A 9,608-nucleotide genomic window follows, 5' to 3' on the forward strand; every position below is an offset into this window, starting at 1 on the left:
TTATCCCATTTAATAAAATAAAAAGGCATGCTTGCCCCCATCTTACTATGGGGTCTTGCACTGCACATAAAAATCTCCAGTGCTCCAAAGAGATTGTTTAGAATACTCGTGAAAGGGGAGTCTCTTCTGGTTCAGGCAATGGGCACCCAAAGAAGGGTTTGTGTGTTTTTCCTGACTTATGAGTGCCTGGTGAAGGAGGAGAGAGGCATCCGGAAGGGACTGTTTTGGCCTCTGTTGGAATGTTCTGAATTCAGTTACACTGTAGAGTGGGGTAGGGACATGCTGACAATTTTTTATTTGATAACCTTAGCCTTTCTATCTGTCCCCTGATGATTGTCAAAGAATCTATCAATTCAAAAGAAAAAAATAAAACTGTGTTGGGGTGGGTGGTGGGGATTAGTTAACAATATTAAAAAGAATGGCACACTTTCATGTAGGGAAAAATTCTCAGCTCGTCCACTTGAATTCAGAAGTGAAATGGCTGTCATGGGGTGTGTCTTTACTGTGTTCATTTGAACAGAAAAATGTAGTCAGATTTTTTTCTGACAGAAAAAAAGCTTTATTTAGCCTATTGGTTTGACGGTGAAGGCTGACTTTGCCAGGGAGGTAATAGGTGGATATTGTTCATAAATCAAATGAACTAAAAATACAGCACCAAGATTTTGAATAAAATATATTTAAATCACATGATGAGAGAGAAATACTTTGTCAAAAAATTTTACTATCCGAAGTATTTTGAAATTGATAACATTTTAATGTTCTAATTTTTCTGAACTTATCTGGTTAATCAATGTCTTTAGGTAGAAAAATAACAGGAATAGTTTACTAATCATTGGATAATTTTTTTTTTTGTAGAGTTTCACTTTATGGCCCTCGGTAGAGTGCCGTGGCCTCACACAGCTCACAGCAACCTCCAACTCTTGGGCTTAAGGCAATTCTGTTGCCTCAGCCTCCCGAGTAGCTGGGACTACAGGCACCGGCCACAACGCCCGGCTATTTTTTGGTTGCAGTTTGGCCTGGGCTGGGTTTGAACCCGCCACCCTCGGTATATGGGGCCGGTGCCTTACCTACTGAGCCATAGGCGCCGCCCTGGATAATTTTTTTTTGTACAATTTAATAAATAGTTCTTTTAATGACTGCAGACGTGTAAGGCTGTTTGGTAGCATTCAGAAACATCACAGTAATGCTGGTTTTCTCAATTGTCGTGCAATCTTCAACAAGAAGTTACCTGTGTGAAATGGTTATCAAACCAGTAAGACTGCATTTATGCATCCATCATTTTCAGGATTGTTGGTAACCTGGGCATATTTCCCCCAAATAACCTTGCCCCCTTGTGTCACAAGGCCCAGCTCACTCACATCGGCCTCAGTGACAGTCCTTTGGTAATAACACCCAAAGTTGTATATAATAGGGATGAAGGATTCTTCTTTACACCAGTATTGGCAGGCAAAAGGTGGCTTTCAGTTCAGGATGTGTTACATGGGCCTTCTTGAAACGCAAGCCCATTGGCCTGAGGAATCTTTCATATTTAGGTGGTTTTCTCGTAAAGCCATCTCCAGCAAAGCAGACTTTAGTAACCATCCTCTTCCAGGCCTTCTTCTTTCTCTTTCCTGTTCGAATAACTTTTAATACTTCTGTTTCTCCCTGGGCACGAACTTTGGGCAGAGGGACTTCCCATTTTAACACTTTCTCTTTTCCTTTTTGTTTAATCATATTGGAGAGTACTTTGGCTTGGACTGTCCCTCTCTGTCCAACAGATAGGCAGGTACTGCTCCCTGTGGAGGCTTTTCATCCTTCTTTTGTTTGGTGTTTCTCTTTTCATGCATCTTGATAGTCATTTTTATTTGTATTTTCTCAGCATGGCACTGTTTATGGTAGAGCTTAGCCTTCAGACCAATCATCTTCTTTGCCTTCTTTGACCGTTCATGAGCCTCTCGACTTTCCTTTTTTCTCTTTTTCTCATGGTAATCCAAGCGATATCCATAGCGTTTACAGTGTAATTCAATATATTCATTTTGTGGCAGGAGGACGGTCGCAGAGAGGCCCGGCACAGACTCTGGGGTACAAAGACGCTGTCAATGTTAGTTGTCTCACAGATCCATGAGCCGACTCCACACAGGCCCTCCACAACAGGAGAAGGTCACTCTTTTTCTCATTGGATAATTCTTAACAAAGCCTTTTGGGTAAATATCCCAGAAACTAAGAGAGAATGACGCGAATGACCAAACAGTAGACACTTTTCTGAGTCAGGCACTTTCTAATTCTTTGCTTGCAACAGAATTTCAGAAATAAATAAGTTTTAGCAGGTCACTAACAAAACGCATTTTAATAACAGATCACTGTTCAGTTTTTGGAATATAACTTGGAAAAAGTTCAAAGAATTGAATGACATTGCTCTAACAAAACTTCTATTCTCATCCTCTGATTTACATGAATGAGATTTATTAACACATCTATGAAAATGGAAAATAGAGTGGAATTAATGTTGAATACCATGTCAGGCAATAACTTTTGTATGTACTATTCATATGAACTATTTTTAAAATTATAATTTATCTTAGTAAGAGAGGCATTTATTATAAAAGATTAGTATTTCTTTAATGATTTTCATTGAAATTAGTAATGTGTTGATCATTTTGGTCATTAGTGTTATTATAACTAAGTTATTAAAAAAAGAGATTAAGGTCACAGGAAATTAGCAAAATTAATTGCCATCTATATACCTATTTTTGTTGCTAAATATGAGGGTGATCATTAAATGCCTTATAAGAATAAAAAATTACATCACAATAAAATCAAGGGGGAAAGGGTAGAAATGTTGGTTTGAGATAAAAAAGAATTGATGTGAAACTCTGGCTGTCATAAAAAAACCTTGCTCATGTAATTATCAAGAGGATGGACAGTGGCCATCAATTTGGGATGGTTAGGCCCCATTACATACATTTAAAGGGGTGATGTGAGTTTCATCTAAGAATGTCAGTATTCATGATATGGCTGCAAATTACACCTCTTGTAACATTTTACATTTATGATGTGGAATTTCTTTTTTTGCATTTTTTGGCCAGGGCTGGGTTGAACCCTCCACCTCTGGCATATGGGGCCAGTGCCCGACTCCTTTGAGCCACAGGCACTGCCCATAATGTGGAATTTTAACAGTGTCAAAATGTGTCAGGGTTACGTTCAAAATTATTTTAAATGGTATTAGGACACAAAAGTTCAAAAGGCCCAGCTTGGCACCTGTGGCTCAAGCAGCTAAGGCACCCAGCCACATACACCTAAGCTGGCGGGTTCGAATCCAGCCTGGGCCCGCCAAACAACAATGACGGGTGCAACCAAAAAAAATAGCTGGGCATTGGGCGGCGCCTGTGGCTCAGTTGGTAAGGCGCCAGCCCCATATACCGAGGGTGACGGGTTCAAACCCGGCCCTGGCCAAACTGCAACCAAAAAATAGCTGGGCGTTGTGGCGGGCGCCTGTAGTCCCAGCTACTCGGGAGGCTGAGGCAAGAGAATCGCTTAAGCCCAGGAGTTGGAGGTTGCTGTGAGCTGTGTGAAGCCACGGCACTCTACCGAGGGACATAAAGTGAGACTCTGTCTCTACAAAAAAAAAAAAAAAAGTAGCTGGGCATTGTGGTGGGCGCCTGTAGTCCCAGCTACTTGGGAGGTGGAGGCAAGAGAATCTGCTTAAGCCCAGGAGTTTGAGGTTGCTATGAGCTGTGACACCACAACAGTTACCCAGGGCGACAGCTTGAGGCTCTGTCTCAAAAAAAAAAAAGTTCAAAGGGCTCTGATACAATATATATGAAAAAAAAAAAAAAAATCCCTCACCCCTCACCTGCTCCTCTCCATCCAGCATCTCCTGGCTGCTTCTCCCCTGACATGGCCCTCCCTCCCTTCATCTGACCCATGTGACCTATTCCAAATAAAACTTCTCTTCATTTCTTCTCTGTCATCTCCACTGCCACTGTCTTATTTTAAGATGTTGCTGTCCCTTTCCTAGAATATTGTTAACATCTTCTCAATTAGTTTGCCCGACATTAGGCTCAGTCTCTTCTACTGTGGTGTCTGCAAGGACAGATTTATCTTTTTTTTTTTTTTAGTTTTTTTGAACTGCTTGGGCTTGGAGTCAATTGATCTTTCAAACTCAACCTCCCCAGTAACTGGGGCTACAGGCGTGCCAGCTCTAGATTTATTTTTCTAAAATCCCAAGTTAAGTCACATCACTCTTGTATAACTCAATGATTCTATATTGCCTTAAAATAAAACCTAAACAGGACTGCACACGAACCCTATGATCTAGCTCCTGCCATGTCTACAGCCATTTCTATCCTCACTCATTTATTCTCCATCCTCCTGAAAATCTGGGCTCTTATCTCTCCATACCCAACATTCTCTCTCTCTTTTTTTCTTTTTTTTTTGTTTTTTGGCCGGGGGTGGGTTTGAACCCACCACTCCGGCATATGGGGCTGGCGCCCTACTCCTTTGAGCCGCCGGTGCTGTCCTCTTTCTCCCTTTTTTTAAGCAGAGAGGAAGTGTAACTCTTGCTCAGGTGGGTGTCTCAACTGCTGACCTCAAGTAATCCTCCTGTGGCCTCCCGAAGCCTTAGGTCTGGCAGAGGGTAAACGGGTGGCAAGTAGATGGCTAAGGGCGATGAGCCAGACTTGAATTGTAGCTAGGAACTGAATGGCAACTAGAAACTGTTGCCTGGTGGGAACACACAGAGTAAGGAATTCCTAGTGACTTTTAATGGACATGGGGCGAATTACCATCCAATTAGCATGACATGGGAGGCCATGATTCTGGGAGGACACGCGCTGGAAAGGAACCTGGTATATGACCTAGCCTGTTATGTGACTTATCGGGCAGTCCATTATATAGCCCCCAGACTGTCAGTCACCCCAAAGGTGGGAAATAGCAGCCAATCCTGCCAAGAGAAAGGCGGGACAAACTAGCGAGCCCAGAAAGGTGTGTGTGTGCTGGGACTTTGGGGCTTTCTCCACTGGCAGAGAATGAGACGTCTTTTCACTTTGCAGTCAGTGTGTGTGTTGCCAACCAGTGTGGCAAAGGGAAGTGAACCAGAGTGGAATTGGTGGGGAAGGAGGAAAATACAGCCCAAGAGATGACACGGAAACGAAGGATGGGACCGGAGGACTGACTGAGCTGATGGCTGCAGCCAGCCCCAAAGCATATAATCAGCTTTATTTTGTAGTATCTGTACAGGGTTGTCCAGGGGGAGGTGGCATAGACAATGTGGGGAAATAGCATAAACAAAAGACATAGTTATGGGTGGTGCCTGTAGCTCAGTGAGTAGGGCGCCAGCCCCATATACCGAGGGTGGCGGGTTCAAACCCAGCCCCGGCTGAACTGCAACCAAAAAATAGCCGGGCGTTGTGGCGGGCGCCTGTAGTCCCAGCTGCTCGGGAGGCTGAGGCAGGAGAATCGCGAAAGCCCAAGAGCTAGAGGTTGCTGTGAGTCCTGTGATGTCGTGGCACTCTACCAACAGTGGTAAAGTGAGACTCTGTCTCTACAAAAGAAAAAAAAAGACATAGTTTTGTTTTTACAGTACAATAGGAAAATGTAAATGACTTTAACAAAGACAAACCATCTTGTTAATGGTTTCTACTCAACTTCGTTAACATATGACAAGAAGCAAGAAGGGAAAGATCACTGATGATCCCAGCGTAGTTAACAAAACAAAGGAAGAACTGTGTGACTTAGTGGTTACAACTTAACTTTGTTAGCATATGACAAGGAGAAAGAAGGGAGAGATCTCCAGGATCTCTGCATAGTTAAAGAAAGAAAGGGCTAAGTGACTTCTGGCAGAGGGAGCAGGAAGAAAAGAAAAATGACTGTTTTGGGAACGGAGGAGAAGCAGTTGGGGGTTCATTCTCTGAATGTTCCCCAGGCTGTGAGGGCTCTGCCGTCTCACAGCCTGCTCTCTACCTTGAGGGTTGGTGTAGACTCAAATTTATGTCATCAAGGACTGAGTCCTTTCCATCTTTCTCCTCTGCCACCTGCATGGTTGGCTTCATACCAATGTTAGACCTCTTCATGACTGTGGGGTAGCAGCAACAACTGGGCTACAAAGGTAAGTTCCAGCTACTTCAGAGGCAGAGACACAAGAATCACTTGAGCCCAGGAGTGAGGCTGCAGTGATCTAAGCTCACTCCACTGTCCTCCAGCCTGACAGAGCCAGACATTTTTTTTCAAAGGTTTATTTCTGAATACTATGCTTATGGGGGGGGAGGGGAACTACAGGAATGATTTCCCAAAGTCTCAGTGATGATCAGTGACTTTTACAATTTTTTTTTTTTGCAGTTTTTGGTTGGGGCTGGGTTTGAACCCGCCACCTCCAGCATATGGGGCCGGTGCCCTACTCCTTTGAGCCATAGGTGCTGCCCTTTTTTCTTTCTTTTTTTTTTTTTTTTGAGATAGAGTCTCACTATGTCACCCTAGGTAGAGTGCCGTGGCGTCACAGCTCATAGCAAGTTCAAACTCTTGGGCTCAAGTGATTCTCTTGCCTCAGCCTCCTGAGTAGCTGGGACTACAGGCACCTGCCACAATGCCCAACTATTTTTTTTGTTGTAGCTGTTGTTGTTTGGCAGGCCCGGGCTGGGTTTGAACCCGAACTTACCAGCTCCAGTGTTTGTGGTTGGTGTCCTAGCCACTGAGCTACAGGCTTCGAGCCAGAGCCAGACATTTTTAAAAAAGAAAACTGGCTGAACTGCAACAAAAAAATAGCCGGGCATTGTGGCAGGCACCTGAAGTCCAAGCTACTCAGGAGGCCGAGGCAAGAGAATCGCCTAAGCCCAGGAGTTGGGTGGTTGCTATCAGCTGTGACGCCAGAGCACTCTACCCAGGGTGACAAAGTGAGACTCTGTCTCTAAAAAAAAAAAAAAAAAAAGGAAAAGGCAGGTCCAAAGGTGTTTACCAATAATTTACATTAAAATAGCATGAGCTATTGATGGACTATACATTGTTCTTTGTATCACAAATTCCAGGAAGTAGAAAGTAGTTGGTGAGGCGGCTGGCAAGGAGGGGTGTGGCTATCCCTGAGATCACAGGAGTGGGAAGGCCATTCCACAGAGGGAAATCAGAAATTTCATGGACAGAGTGTTATCTACCATGGTGAGGTACTATATCATGTTTTTGTCAGGGATCCTCCATGGGAGCTAAAAACTCACAGGGAACTGCATAGTTCAAAATGAAGTCTGGTGGGGAGGGGGAAAATGACAGCTGTTACTCAGCACAGTCTCAATTCAATGCATCTTAGCTATTTTGTCCTTATTGTTGATATGCTATTAAGAGGAGAAAATTTTTCCTGTGTTGCCTATCTATCTATAATGCTTTCAAAGATGAACAGGAGAACTTTATGGTACTTTACCCCCTCTTTTTCTGAATTGGTTTTGACTTACCAGCAGCAAGAGACACACCCGTGTGTTAGTGTCTGGGAGGTAGCATATTTCACAAGGAAGGGCTGAGTGAGGCAGAATATTTAGCACAAAAAAGAAAAGCTTCAAGTGGGACAAGATGGTTGTTTTCAAATACATAGTCTTTTTATTCCATTTTGATGCTTATTTATTTTTATTTATTTTATTGAGACATGGTCTTATTCTTCCCAAACTACAGTGCAGTGACCCAATCATAGCTCACCACTGCTTTAAACTCCTAGGGTCAAGCAATTCTCCTGCCTCAGCCTCCCAAGTAGCTGGGACTACAGATGTGCACCACCACGACCAGGTACTTTTTTCTATTTTTAGTAGAGACAGGATCTCACTTTGCTCAAGGTGGTCTTGAATTCCTCAGCTCAAGGGATCCTCCAGCCTCTTCCCTGAGAAGGCAACAGGGTGTGAGGGGGAAGGGCTTTGCCCTCATCGAGGGAACCTGGATTCAAACCCCAGCTCTGCGATTTACTGGCTCAGTCAGTGCCACTGGTGGGGGTGGGGGGGTTATTACCTGGCCTCTCGGTGTCTCAGTCTCCTATCAAATACTGAAGACTGTTATGTCATTGGTTTGTGAATGGCCACAGCATGGTGACCAAGGCCCTTAGGCCTCAGAGGCAGGATGCTTTCTTTGATTTATGCCCTAACCTGCCATCTATGCTGTCCCAGGCATCTTGTTTCAGTTTTAAGGTCTGTAGGATGCACATATTATGGTAACAGACCACCTACGTCATGGGACTGTTTTAAGAGTTAAATAACTTTACATAGATGGAATATTATATTATGGTATCATATTATAAAAATATATATATATATATATCTTTTTTGAGACAGAGTCTCACTTTGTTGCCCTTGGTAGAGTGCTGTGGCATCACAGCTCACAGCAACCTCCAGCTCTTGGGCTTAGGCGATTCTCTTGCCTCAGCCTCCCGAGTAGCTGGGATTATAGGTGCCCGCCACAACACCCAGCTATCATATTTTATAGTATTTTAAAGAAAATATATGGCACTCAGAACTGGCCTGGCACAAAGCAAGCACTCAATAAATGTTAATTGTTATGCTGCCTCCATCTAAGTTTAAAAATTAAGTAAATGAATAGTTAATTGTAATACTAAAAAAGAATTTTTATGTACTTTAATAATTATCTCTCTACTGACCTGAATCTTAGAATGTCCCTGGCACATAGCAAGTGCTCAAAAAATGCTAAATTATCATCTTTGCTGCCCTGATCAGAAGCCCAAACTTAGGAGGCTCCCACAGTGGGACCCTCCTGGAGGAGCTAGACATGGGCAGAATCAACCCCATGTACCACTCCAGCCCCTTCACACAGCTGCCCAGACAGAAAGCCTGGCTTCCTCCAGGAGTTAACTTTGCACAAAGGAAAGACACACCCAAAGACTTCCTTCTCCAGGCCTGCCTGCAAATCCCAAGGCAATTCCAGAAGAGATCTGCTATGGATGATGGCTAGGAGGGTGGGTAGAGGCTGTGAACGACACAGTCCTGTCCCTCCCCACTGTCAGATGCACAGATCAGAGCAAAGGTCATCATTTCACCCCTGTGTCAGGAGGGAAGAGCATATCATCTTTAGTAGCTTCCTTTTTTTTTTTTTTTGTAGAGACAGAGTCTCACTGTACCGCCCTTGGGTAGAGTGCCGTGGCGTCACACGGCTCACAGCAACCTCTAACTCTCGGACTTACGCGATTCTCTTGCCTCAGCCTCCCGAGCAGCTGGGACTACAGGCGCCCGCCACAACGCCCGGCTATTTTTTTGTTGCAGTTTGGCCGGGGCCGGGTTTGAACCCGCCACCCTCGGCATATGGGGCCGGCGCCCTACTCACTGAGCCACAGGTGCTGCTCTTCAGTAGCTTCCTAATGCTTCAAGGTGAAAGGACCAGGGTGAGTCCAAATCTTCTCTTGAGAGGGAGCCGGTCCCTCATGATTATCCTAGGAATGAGTTACAGCTGCCCACGCAGGAAGGCTACTGGGCCATATCAGGCAAATATGAGGACTGTTGACATTTTTTTCCTCCCAGTTCTTTCTTTCTTTTTTAAACTGCTTGGGAACTTTCCTTTTTTTCTGTTCTGAGAGAGAACTGTGATGTGAGAGCAGATTTGTGAAACAGACATTGCTGTCTCTTTTTAATCACTGTTAAGATATTATAGGTTAATAG

At 44.0% G+C, this 9,608-nt stretch overlaps 1 pseudogene; it reads right to left on the reverse strand.

Annotated features, from left to right (window-relative positions):
* Window positions 1–1,237: 1,237 nt before the first annotated feature.
* LOC128586449 (ribosome biogenesis protein NSA2 homolog) lies at window positions 1,238–3,878 on the reverse strand (annotated as a pseudogene).
* Between the last annotated feature and the right edge of the window lie 5,730 nt (window positions 3,879–9,608).

The sequence above is a fragment of the Nycticebus coucang genome, chromosome 5 (genome assembly GCF_027406575.1).
Source record: "Nycticebus coucang isolate mNycCou1 chromosome 5, mNycCou1.pri, whole genome shotgun sequence".
Taxonomy (NCBI): domain Eukaryota; kingdom Metazoa; phylum Chordata; class Mammalia; order Primates; family Lorisidae; genus Nycticebus; species Nycticebus coucang.